Here is a 13,383-nt window from a genome sequence, read left to right on the forward strand (position 1 = left end):
CAATCACGCTGTAATTACAGGCCGGCAGGAAGCTGCTGCTTGGAACTGCACCACTCAACCTCTAGACATCCCATCTCGGAGTCTCCACCGCTCGGACACACATTCCTGCACACATCTCGAGTCCCCGCCGGGCTGCTGCTGCTTCAGTTGCAGCCACAAACCAGGGAGCCCGGGCGCACCCGCCCGGCCCGCCAAGCCTGGAGTTACTCCTCAGGGATGTCATAAACTTCTCAGCTGTTCTTTAAAAGACCCTGCGCCACCAGGCTACCGAGGGCGGCGGGAACCACCGTCAGAGTTTCCAGGCACATTCCTGCAGCACTAGCAGTTTTAGAAAACAGAAAAGAACGAGATGCCACAGAGTCCACTGGAAGCGGCTTTCTGGGTTTTATATAGAAAACACTCACATATGTACGTGGGCGTGCTGGCAGTTTTTATGGCTAAATTGCAAAGTGTTAGGCCTTAGCGATTACCGTCAGGTTCGGGACGCGGTAGGGGGAAAAGATAAGGGTGGGGGAGTCAGGAGGGATTCGTTGCAAAGGGACTGGGGGGCAATTCGGGTTTTGTTTTCTGGAAATGCGTAGGGTGGTTTTTCCAAACTTCTGAGTTGCTCTATTCACTGGAGGGCCAAGCAAATAAAAGTGGGGGGAAAGTTCCTGTAACTTCCTTCCTGCAACCTCGTTGAGGGCTACGAAAAGGAAGAGAACGTTTCCTAGGGAAACGCTGGGAGTGGAATGGGGGTGGCTGCGCCAGTCTACAGGGATGGGGCGTGGGACAGAGGAGCCGCCCCAGATGTAGGCCCCAGGAAGCCCCTTCCCCGCACCCCTTTTCTCTCAAACGGCGCCTGGAACCCGCCTGGCTGCAACCCTAGCTGTTTTAGGTCCTGTAGCAAAGCAGCGACTCTAGGGGTGCAGCCAGGGGCCCTGATCCCTGCCGCCCAGCTCCTCCCCTGCAGTGCCTCCTCGGTACCACCGCGCCCGGCCCGCCACATCCCCGCCCGCGCCTGGTAGCCTGAGCCCCAGAACATTTCCAAGCCCCACATCTGCACCCCGGCAGCGGAAAGGGGCGCGCAGCCCGCGGCTCACCTGTGCGCTGGATCCCGGAGCGGCTCCGAGGGGCGCGGGGCGCGGGGTTCAAGCAAGCGCGGCCCGCAGACTCAAACTTTGTTGCTCTCGGGACGGCGCAGTCGTCACTTCCTCGCTGAACGGGCGGCGCAGCCTGGGCTGTGACCCAACTGCTCGCGCGGCGGCGCGCCGGGCCCTACAGCCACCAGCCCCGCCCGCGCCCGGGATCTGCGCGCCCAGAGCCCGGGAGCTGGCTCTGGGCTCTGCGCTTCCCGGGCCGCGCGGGGAACCAGAAAGTCTGAGCGATCTTCTACCAAATGCAGCCGCTGGGGAAGCCTCCCTCCACCGAATTCTCCCAGAGCCGTGGAATTGTGTTTGGAGGAGCCGCGCCGAGGTGACCCGCTCTCGGGCTGGTCTGGGAGGTGGTGTTGGGCTTAGGGACCTGGGGACTGAGTTCAGGAGACCCTAGAGAACTAAAGTTCGGGAAAAACACTCCCCTACACACACACACACACACACACACACACACGGCTGAGGGAGGGAAAGGAAAGGTTTTTTGGTTTGGGGTTGGGGTTGGAAAGGTCATGTGAGAAAGCAGTGTGCTCTGTGTTTTCCTAAATGTCTGAACTAGGCCCTCAAACACGGGTTTCCTGTCAGTACATTCGCCCAAAAAGCCTGTGCGATTGTCCTGTCACTTTCACGTGTTGTGCATGCGCAGGACATTTACCAGGTATTAGGTTGCAGGGGCTATTTTAGCGCCCAAGTTGGGGCTACAAAATGGTGGTTCTGTTCGTAGTCCTCCTCCGTGGATTTCCACCTATTTCTATCTCAGAAGATCATTTTGGGGCCTGATGCACTCAGGGTTTCGTCGCTGGACAAAAGTGTCTTTTGGTGGAGTGGAGGGTGGAGTCCTGTGAACTTCAGGCTTCAGGCAATAGTAATTTTGAAATTTTATCGTTTCCTGAAATAAATTTGCTCACCTTTTTAAAAACTACAATAGAAAGCCACCCTTTGGATTACTGATAAGTAGCAACAAAGTAGTTAAACAGCAGTATTCAAGGAAAAATTCGTAATCCTCTAAAGCTGGATGGAAACCGGGGTTAGCCTCTCCTGTGGTTTACAAAAAAAAAAAAAAAAAAAAAAAAAAAAAAAAAAAAAGCAGTCAAAACTGCAGTGGAGGACTTTTCCTAACAGGAACATTCCCTTCATTGTAGCTTGCCCTGGAAAACAGGAATCTGTGAACGGTGGCTCAAAAGCCTCAATTAGTGAGGGCTGGACAATTTTCCCATTTTCCCCATGTGGGTCAGGGAAAAAAACCTCCCTTCTAAAGCTTCATATTTTTACTAAAGGACAGAAAAATCATAAACTTGAGTGAAGTCTTTGTCCAGAAAGGTATATAGATGTAAAACTGATGGAAAATAACATCTGGGAAATGATTCCCAGGTCTGTGTTAATACTTCGAAAGCCACAGAATCACCCAAAGATTGGGAGCATGAAGATCCAAGCTGTCCTAGCAATACAAATCCTCTACATTGAAACTGTTAAGGCCCTAGTTCTGGTTTTTAGAAGCATCAGTGGCACATTATTAACATAAAGCATATTCTATAAGAAAAATAATATTGCTTTAAGAAATAAGTTTATCAAGCCAGGTACAGTAGTGCACACCTGTAATCCCAGCTACTTAAGAGCCTGAGGCAAAAGGATCACAAATTCCAGGTCAGCCTAGGCAATGTAGCAAGACCCGGTCTCAAAGTAAAAAAATAAGGGCTGGGGCTCAGTGGCAGAGGACTTGCCTAGCACATGTGGGGCACTGGGTTCAATCCTCAGCACCACATAAAAATAAATAAAATAAATAAAGGCATTCTGTCCATCTACAAGTACCAAAATTTTAAAAAATAAATAAATAAATAAAAATGAAAAGGGCTGGGAATGTAGGTTGTGGTAAGGCACTCCTGGGTTCAATCCCCAGTTCAGAAAGAAAGACAGACAGGCATCATTAGACTCCATAATTATAATTCTTTCAATTTCATTATATCACCTTACTGGGGGAAGGAGATGAAGGAGGAATTGCCCATTTTTTTTTGTAGTAGAAGTAAGTCCTTAATGCATTTTGCTTAAGGCAACCAATTAGGTGAGAAATGGCCACCAGGCATCTAAAGATAGTTGTGTGAGGGCTCCTGTTGTGGCTTAGCCACGCAGAGTGCTTGCCTAGCACATTCAAGGCCCTGGGTTCGATCCTCAGCACCACATAAAAATAAATAAATAAAATAAAGGTATTGTGTCCAACCAGAGCATACATAAATATATTTTATATATAAAGATAGTCATGCGATACTCCATATTTGCTAAAACAAGAGCAGAATATTTCTTTATTCAGTGTTGTGATTCTAAATTTCCCAGTCACAATTTCATGAATATTCAGTATTTCTGCATGCCCAGGAGTAATTAGCAGATGGTGTAAATGTGTGAAGGTGCACATAGACATTGCTTTCTCTACATAAGGTGGCCTTTGCTGGGGTTTCAGAGCACTGTGTGGAGGATGTGGTAGACAGCCCGTAAGACAGCTTCTTACCAGTGATCTCTGCCTTCTGGTGTTCACACTCTTGTGCAATCCCCTCTCCTTAAGTGAAGACCCAATGATTGATTCTAACATTTAGAATATGGTAGAAGTGTTGTGATGTCACTTCTGAAATTAGGTTATTAAAAAACCTGTGGGGGCTGGGATTATGGCTCAGCAGTAGAGCGCTCGCCTAGCACCGGGGGGACCCGGATTGGATCCTCAGCACACATAAAAATAAAAGGCATTGTGTTGTGTCCATCTACACCTAAAAAATAAATATTTAAAAAAAAAAACCAAAACTGTGAGTTCCATCTTGGGTGCTCTGTCTTTTATTCTGTCTTGGATCACTCACTGTTGGGGGAGCCAACTTCCATGTCCTAAAGTGGCCCTGTGGAAAAGAAGTAAGGCCTGCCAACCACCACTCAAGTGAGCTTGGAAAGGGATCCTTTCCCTCCCCCATGCTAATCAAGCTTTCCACTGAGACCTTCAGCCCCAGCCAACAGCTTGACTACAACCTAACCCCAGCTAAGCTCCCTGGATTCCTGACCCACAGAAACTGTATGATAATAAATGTTTGTTGTCTTAAGCTGCTGCATTTTGAGATAATTTGTTACACAGACACACATAACTAATACAGAGGTCAACAGAGAAGTCCATCAGGGACCGATGACAACCTCACATGACCTTCCTGATCCCTCATAGAAAATAGAACAAAGAGAAAAATCAAGGCCCTGACCCAGATTGAAGTGTAATACATAAATTCCAAGAACAGAAAGCTTAGCCCTCACTTCTTTTGCAGAACAAGAGTTATCCTTGATTTTAAACTAGGTCAGAGGGTGTGGAGTGCTGCTCAATCGCAGGCAACCCAGGTATTGGGTGTCACCTACCTGAGAGCACATGCAGATGTCTTTGTGTCACAAGAATTGACATCTGTATAGGCATCCTCCTTCTCTTCCTCAGGGCATGTACCCTGATCCCTGAGGCCTTGACATAACCAGTGGTCATGAAATCAGGCCTTGGTTCTGAAAGAAGAGCTTGACTTTGACTCTGGCAGCCAGAAGGTATAGGTGATTTTGATGGGATATCTAAAAACCAGAAAGAAAAGTGTGTGGTCCTGCAGTTGAGCAACTAGTAGACTCTCTCTAGTAAGAACCACCTCTGTGCTGCTTCCAAGGCTAGAAAGAACATGCTGTCCACATGATGGTGTCTTTCTCTCCACATCACTTCCTCTCTGGCTGGAGCAAATTATTTACTTTTAAAATACAAAACACAGTTTTAGGAAGCAGAAGAGATGTCATATTCCTTTGGTCCTGACCAGGGCAAGCATCTGCTTGTGACTGTCCCCATGGCCCCCTCTCCTCAGCCAATCCTGTAGAACCTGGCAATCATAGAGGTCATTTCTGGTTTTCCTCCAGGGACATTAGGCTCTGATTTTTCTCATGTGCAGTGGCCACAGCTGCTGTGTTGCCCTGCCGTCATCCGGTTGCTATGACTTATGAGGTTGTGAATGTGCCAAAACGTGAATCTATTAATTTAACAGGAACTGGGCTCAGCACATATATTCCTTGTTAGGTCATTTGCTTTGCTACCTAAACCACATCCAATGTGTTCAGCAATGGGCACATTTCCTAGAGTCTGGCTTTGCAGAAACGTCAAATGCCCTGAATTTTGAGTCTGCACAGTTTTACATGATTAAATTACTTTGAAGAACATAAAGGCGTTCCAGCATAAGGATGCATACAGATCAGTTCAAGGAAAAATTAAGGGGCCATACATGGGTAAAGTCTCTGGTCTTCATTCTTTATGCATTTAGATCCTCTCTGCAAGAGGGGTATGCAATAATATCCTAGGAATCCCTCCCTGAGCCCTGGGTGCATCTAGTCTGAGATCTCCAACACCAGACTAGGTGGTATGTGAAAGGAATCATGGTCCTTTTCCATTGGGTTGAGCACACAGGCATTTTTCATTCATCCATTCAGCTAATTCTCACTGAGTATCTACTACTGAGTGTGCTAGGGATGCAAAGATGACAAAGTGTCTCCTTAATGGGACAAAATGACACTTAAATTACAATGTAACAAGAGAAGTACTAGAATCAATCTCTGCATAGGGCTCCATGAAATCTCAGAGAAGACAGCAAGTAATGTCAGGGAAGAAAAACGGGTGTTTTTCTTTAAAAAAAAAAAATGTATGTGTGTGTGCACACACGCATGTGCTATAAAAATCATCAGGATGTGTTGCATTAAGTAATAGTAAGCATTGTATCATGTAATGTTTGTTTCAGAATGTAAAATAAATAGCCTCAGCAACTTAGCAAGGCTGTAAGCAACCTAGGGAGACTGTGTCTTAAAATAAAAAATAAAAAGAGCTAAGTGCCCTTGGGTTCAATCCCTGGTACTGGAAAAAAAAAAAAATATATATATATATATATATATATATATATATATATATATCCTACATTCAAATGAAGAAGTATGAGCATTCTGGATTTGGAGTGATAAATACTAATAACTAACACACACTGAAGGCCTCTGATGGGCCAAGTATCAAGGTGCCGTCCCATTTTATTGTTGCAGAGACTAGCCATGACTTAGAGGTTTTCCAAATCTTTCTAAAGACTCCCTCCTTGGTCAATCAAAGGTGGATTCCAAATGCTGAGCTCCTTGAGTCCTCTCTTAACAGAGTAGAGGCTCTTTCCACTCAAACAGCAAGGCCAGCTCTAAGGCAGAAAAAGATCCACCCTCTTTCTAGTCCTTCAGGTAGTGGAGAGGGGAAAGAGGAGAGTGGGGAAGGTCAGAAGCGCATCATGCTTTTCCTCCTCTCCAGGTCTTGTAGAGGAGCCAGAAAGGTGCATTACCTAATGAGTGTTACTCCAATCACAGAGGGCACTCTTACCCACTGAGGATTCTGGAATGAAGATGCATCCAAAGTGGGTTTATATTGAACCAAGGGACAGCCATGTCAGAGTGAACCTGGCTGTCAAACCTGAATAGGCAGAGAGAAATTCTGAGACTTAGCTTTCCTGAGTCCTCACTGTGAACTTAGGGGAAGATCAGGGGAATCTGCCCCAGTGAGAATAGAGGGGGAAATAAGCACTAAGTTTCAAGGGTAAGAAGCTGGGGGCAGGGTGGAAGGGGTTGGAAGAGCAAGCAGAAACCCCATGTGGTGGCATGCATCTATAATCTCAGGAAATGAGGATGCTGAGGCAGGAGGATTGCAAGTTTGAGTCCAGCCTCTGCAACTTAAGCAAGGTTCTAAGCAACTTAGTGAGATCCTGTCTCAAAATAAAAAATAAAAAGTGCTGGGGGTGTGGCTCAATGGTTAATCACCCCTGGGTTCAATCCCTGTTATCCCCCTACTCCCAGAAAAAAAAAAAAAAAAAAGAGCAAGCAGAAACCAAGGTGACAAGGTAACTTGGTTGGTGGTTAGGAGCAAGGATTCTGCACTGTCCCCAGACTGTTTGGCTTCAAGTTCTATCTCTGCCACATACTGTGTGACGTTGGACGAGTTACTTATCTTTTCTGTGCCTCAGTTTCTTTATCTATAAAATGAAGGTGATGATACAAATTGAACATACTTAAGGTTGTTATGGAATTAAATTATTTTGGAAAGCTCTTATATATAAGTGTTCCACATGAATCAGTTAAATGAATAGATCATTCATTAACCAAAAGGGCTCTACATGGATATTACATGATTCCAAGACTCCAAAATTGAACTTTCAGTTAGAAATTCTACTAACTATCAGTTCATGAGAAGGACCAGGTCAGCTTAGACTGCACATTTAAGATGTGACAGAAATTGTGAGATCTGAGCTGGGGATATAGCTCAGTTGGTAGAGCACTTGCCTTACATGATAAGGTCCTAGGTTCAATCTCCAGTACCACAAGAAGAAAGAGAGAGAGAGAGAGAGAGAGAGAGAGAGAGAGAGAGAGAGAAGGAAAAGATAAAAGAAATTGTGAGATTTGACCCCTCTACATAGTCCATCTGGAAAGACAGACATTGTGCAAGTATTTACATGAATTTGCCTCTGATTGTCCAAATGTTATTTAGGAGGGGACTGTGGTAGGCACAATAACAGTCCTCCTCAAAATGCTCTCATGTCCTAATGAATACATGAATATGTTAGGTTATATGGCAAAGGGGAAATTAACATTGCAGAAGGAGTTAAAGCAGCTAGTTAGCTGACCTTAAAATAAAGAGATTTTCTTGGATTATCAGGGTGAGCCCAATGTAATCACAAGGGTTCCTAAAATGGACTTGGGAGGACAGAAGAGGAATTGGAGTCAGAAGGAGATGTGATTATGGGAGAATGAATGGTCAGGGAGCTGCAATGTCACTGACTTTGAAGATGGAAAATAGGGAACATGAGCCAAGAAATGTGGGTGGCTTCTGGAAGCTAGGAAAGGCAAGGAAACAGATTTTCCCCCAAAGCCTCAGAAAGGAGCACAGTCTTGCCAACACCTTGATTTTAGCTTGAAGATCCCATGTTGGACTTCTGACATACAAAACTGTAAATTTTTTAAAATCGTGTGTGTGTGTGTGTGTGTGTGTGTGTGTGTGTGTATGTGTTTGTGTTTCTGGGGATCAAACCTCTGTTGTTTTAAGCTACCAAATTTCTGGCAGTTTGTTACAGTAGTCATAGAAAAAAAATAGCAAAGGACGTTTTCTAAATGTGATGTTTTCTGTGATTTAAACTGTGTATTAGAAGTCTTAGAAACTCAATGGCATGAGTCCCAAACTCTGAGATAGTATCTTGGAAGTGCAACCTGTGTAGTCTCCCTTGGCTTAAGAACGGACTCTACTTCCCACACCATGTCTTGGAGCTTCTCAGATTTGTTAGTCTGGCAGGTCACTATGTGGAGATCAAGTACAGAAATGGGTAAGAAAAGTAAACCAGATTCAACTGTCAAAAGCTGTTGTGAGCTGGGGACGGTGGTGCACACCTATAATCCCAGCAGCTTGGGAGGCTGAATCAGGAAGATTGCAAGTTTAGAACCAGCCTAAGCAACTTAAAGAGACCGTGTCTCAAAATTAAAAAAAAAAAAAATTAAAAAGGGGGTTGGGGATGTGGCTCAGTGGCTACACACCCTTGGGTTTAATCCTTGGTACCAAAAACACACACACACACAAAAACAACCCTGCTGTGAACACTCTCTACACTTGATGATCATTTGAGGATCCCAGAACCCCAGCTAGGCTGCACAATCACCCAGAGTTTATAAAGAAACCTTTTTTCCCCCACAATAAGTAGAAAAACAAATTTTTTCTACACTCCCCTCCAAAAACAAACAAACAAACAAACCCAACCATCAAGCAAGGCCAGTGCTCAGTATTCCTGGTATCCAGATTGGCCAGCAGTGCCAGAATCTCATTCTGTCACCCTGCACAGGTTGCTGTTTCCTGTTTGAGACAGGTGACTTTCTATTGTCAGGCTCAGCCCAAAGGTCAGAGGTCTCTGTGCAGTGAGAAGAGTCTTTTCACAATCCTCTACCAGTAATAAATGTTGGTGCTGGGACATCAGTCTTACTTTAATGTGGGAGGTGTTATTTGAATTCACCACCAAGAGATTAAGCATCATAAAGTTGCTTTAGGGCCTATGACTTCTTTTGGGAAGAAGGAAACTCTCCTGTCCTAGGTGTGGTAATGTCTGAAGATTCCAGGAAAGCATCAGGTCTTTGGTAGTATATGGTGTCCATAAGGAGCTACATACAGCTCTATAAGGGATCTTTTGTGAACTGAAATTCTTCCCAGCAGCTCCAAGGACCTGTAGATAAATAGTGTGTGGCTTGCTTGAACAAAGCAAAAGACTCCACATACACCTAATTTATCCCCTTCTACTTCCTAATTCCAAAAAGAGTTCTTTATCAGGCAGTGAGCTAGAAGAGTCATTTTGGACAGTCAGCTCTAATTATATTTTCATCATATTTCCATTTAGAGCAGCCCACTACGTCAGCTGCAGTGTCTGTGGCCATATCCCTCTTTTAGAATCACTGTCTAACCCTGACCCATTTAAGTGGCCTTTGCCCTATAATGTTGGACTTTGCCTGGTTTCCTGACACAGTTTTTGCCCTTTGCCCTCAGTTAGAGGGTGGGGTCACTGACTCATCTGACAGGATCTCATTGCCTGTCTCCAGTCAATGGATTGACTGCCCTATGACATGGTTGCAGAGTCTGAGGACCAATGGAATGCTAAAGAATCCCTCTGTAGACCATATCCCAGGTCCTGATATGGTGCCACGGGTATCTTTCAGTTCCTGTTCCAAGCTACATCCTCTTCCAGGCAGAGGAACACATCAAACTGCCTTTGGCTTCAGAGCCAAGACCCAACTGGATTCTGGATATTATAGATATAAAATATCTGCTTTGGAGATGGAGCCCACATCACAAATAAAAACTGACTTCATGGCCCACACATTTGTGGTTTCAAATGACAGAGTAGACCAAGTCAGGAGTCTTGTCGACTGCACCCTGGTGACTGGCAAACCTTACCATATTTACCATAGGTATTGATGGACATGGTGTAAGAGATGAGTGTTCATCCTACCACCAACTGCAGGGTGGCCTGGCCACCATGGGCTCTCCCAGCATGTGCTATTTCTAGGAAGCAGATAACATTTGGAAGTTTGCATTTTTTACCCATCTGTGAAGTTCTGAACTTCTAGGGATTTCTCACAGTCATGCAAAGAAATGACTTGAATTGTCTAAATGTAGTCAAGACAGTGAATTGGAAGCTATATACATTGAAAAGTGGCACACATGCCAAAATCCACAACAAAGCCTTCAAATGCTCTTTCCATAACTGAACCATTAAGAAGCAATATAGAAAGGATAAAATACTTGAGTCTGGCTTCTATGTCCCCATCTTCCCCAACCCTTGACTTTTTTTTTTTTTTAAATATTTTATTTTTTAGTTATCGGCGGACACAACATCTTTGTTTGTATGTGGTGCTGAGGATCGAACCCGGGCCGCACGCATGCCAGGCGAGCGTGCTACCGCTGAGCCACATCTCCAGCCCAGCCTTGACTTCTGATGTAGCAGAGGACTGTGAGTTCACTTTCCACATATGTACTTGACACTTGGGAGACAGTTCTCCGTGAGTCTCTCACATGTCTGTGTGCTTTGCAAACCGTCACGGACTTCCCTTTGTTTTAGACTGTCTTTTTAAGGAAGCTTCTTTTTCAAAGCAAAGTGCATGCATGATTACTGTCCATTATTTAAGATTCTGACTCTAGATTGGCATGGTGGCTCATACCTGTAATCCCAGTGGCTTGGGAGGCTGAGGCAGGAGGATAGCAAGTTCAAAGGCAACCTCAGCAAGTTAGAGAGGCCTGAGCAACTTACTGAGACCCTGTCTCTAAATTTAAAAAAATAAAAAGGGCTGGGCATGTAGCTCAGTGTTTAAGCGCCCCTGGGTTCAACCAAAGGCAGGCTGTGGGATGGGGCGGGTACGTTCTGACTCTGAGCTCAGGATTCCTCTCTTGTTATATACTTCCCTGTGTTAAGTTAAGGTATCACTTGGCCCTCTTTGTATTGAGAATTGGGGCTCAGGGAGCAAGCACAAGAAAATGTCAATATTCTAGCTGCAGCTCTCTCTGAAAAAAAAAAGACCTTCGGTTCTAATACAGTAAGAAGTCTTGTGCCTTCTGCCAGCACCCTTAAAACTGTTAGCTTGCAAGCAGGGTAAAATCTCAGACCCTACACAGTTCTTGACAACCTCTCATTTCTTTCTCGCATAACACGTCTCTCCAATCCACCAACTAATTCCCCTCACACCTGTGATCCTGAATGCCACCTTGGTAATTTAGGCCAAGGGGAAACTACTCATACAGAGGTGAAGACAGATCAAATTAAAGAGCAAGATTGAAAGTAGGGCAGGACCTGGTGACAGAGCTGAGATATCAGGAAGTTTGGTTTAAGCCCAAGACCAGAGAAGGATCATTGTAATTCTGGGCTGTTAATAGCTATATTGTTAGTTGTATGTTTCAGTCAACTGACTGACAGGCAATTCTAAACATGTTTAGGTGAACGAACTTGTTGGTTTTCCCATCGGTAAAATGAAATAAGTGGGATTAGATTGTTTCTTAGGCTCCTTCCAGCTTTACATTTGTGCTTTATAAATCTGTTAGGCTGCCTAGTGTACACATTAAGCACTTGACCTAATTTGAAATAATGATTGCAAAAGAGGACTATGATACGGTGCAAAGAACACAGCATTAGAAGTTAAAAAGCCTGAATTCTAAACCCAGTTTGCTACTACCTGGTTGCATGATCCCTGGAGGATATAGGTACGGGATATATACCCAAGATGACTCTAGATGGTTCAGTGGTGTGTCATCAACTTACATAGTGAAAAAATTACTTCCTTTTCATTTTTCTGATTATGTTCAAGAGAGTCTTAGCTTAGTGTTGATTTTTTTAACAACTTTCTTTCTCCCCCCCCCCCCAGTGCTTGGGATGAAATCCAAGACCTCACTCATGATAAGCAAGTACTCTACCACTGAACTACACCCTGGATTTTTAAAAATTTTTTAATTTTAATTAATTAATTTTTGAGACAGGGTCTTGCTAAGTTGCCCAAGTTAGGCTCAAACTTGGGATCCTGTTTCCTCAATAGCTGGGATTCCAGGCGAATGCCACTGTGCCCTACTTTCTAACAACTCTTTGATAGCTGCTAACCTCCCCTTTTGGCAAAGAGAGGGAAGTCTGAGGTTCAGACACTTTATAGGCAACACAACTACAGAGTATTTAATAACATTGCCCGTCCCATTGCTTTGTTTATTTTTATTTTGCCTTCTATTTATGGCAGATAATACAAGTTTACCATTTATGGGAATGATAGAATTTTCTTTGAAAATTTTTATGAAAATTTTCTAAAATCAATGGTAGTGATGGTTGCACAACTCTCCAAATATACTAAAAGAAATTGAGTTGTTCACTTCCTGTGGGTGAATTGGGTGATGTGTGAATTTTATCTCAATAAAGGCATTTCTAAAAGTAAATTAGGGACTGTGGGTGTAGCTTGGTGTGTGTAAAGCACTTGCATAAAATTCAGGAGCCATGGGTTTGATCCCCAACAGCAAAAGTATTAAAAAGTGAATTACCTTCTGCTGGGCTTTTCTACTATCAGCTACTTGCCTGTTCAGACTTTGGCCAATTACCTAGCATTGGGGTGCTGACCCTTGACCCCCTGAGGTTTAGCAGGGTATCTTGGTCCCCACCAACTTTCTGGTTTGAGGGTGATTCCTCCTACAGCAAAGTAATCAAACCTAAGCTACTTCTCTGACGCCACTGCCAGTCCCCACCTCAGGCCACCACCATCTGTTGACCAGACAACTATAATGACCTTCAACCTTGCTCTCTCCATGCCTTCTCCAAGTCTAGTTCAAAGTAGGTTTTCTGAAGTAAAACCAGATTGCGAAACTCTCCCACTTGTCCTCCAGTGTTCCCTGCTGTCCCGTGTGTGCAATCTTGCCCTCTCAGCCCGGATTCAAAGCACCTTTGTGAACCAGTGTCTACTGAACTCGCCAGCCTCTTCCCAATCTACTCTTCATCTCCACTGTGCGAGTCATGTGACATGATTTACAAATCTCTGAAGGCTTCTTAGATGTCCTGGACACAAGTACATGCTCATTAAGTAGTAATTAAGGTGCTGAGCCCTCCTGCCACGAGCCTTTGTCCCTGTCTGTAAGATGTTTTCCTCCCCTCTATATTCTCCCAACTAGTTTTGACTGGTCCTTGTAGATTCTTCTTACATGTCA

General features: G+C 44.4%; 1 protein-coding gene across 1 annotated transcript in view; it reads right to left on the reverse strand.

Annotated features, from left to right (window-relative positions):
- Positions 1-1,529, reverse strand: part of MIDEAS (mitotic deacetylase associated SANT domain protein) — a 67,582-nt gene extending 66,053 nt beyond the window's left edge. The window contains exon 1 of the mRNA XM_081293528.1: positions 1,083-1,529. The gene's annotated coding sequence lies outside the window, so the exon portion shown is untranslated. The remainder of the gene's footprint in view (positions 1-1,082) is intronic.
- Positions 1,530-13,383: the final 11,854 nt, after the last annotated feature.

Source organism: Spermophilus citellus (assembly GCF_964194105.1).
Source record: "Spermophilus citellus genome assembly, chromosome: 4".
Taxonomy (NCBI): domain Eukaryota; kingdom Metazoa; phylum Chordata; class Mammalia; order Rodentia; family Sciuridae; genus Spermophilus; species Spermophilus citellus.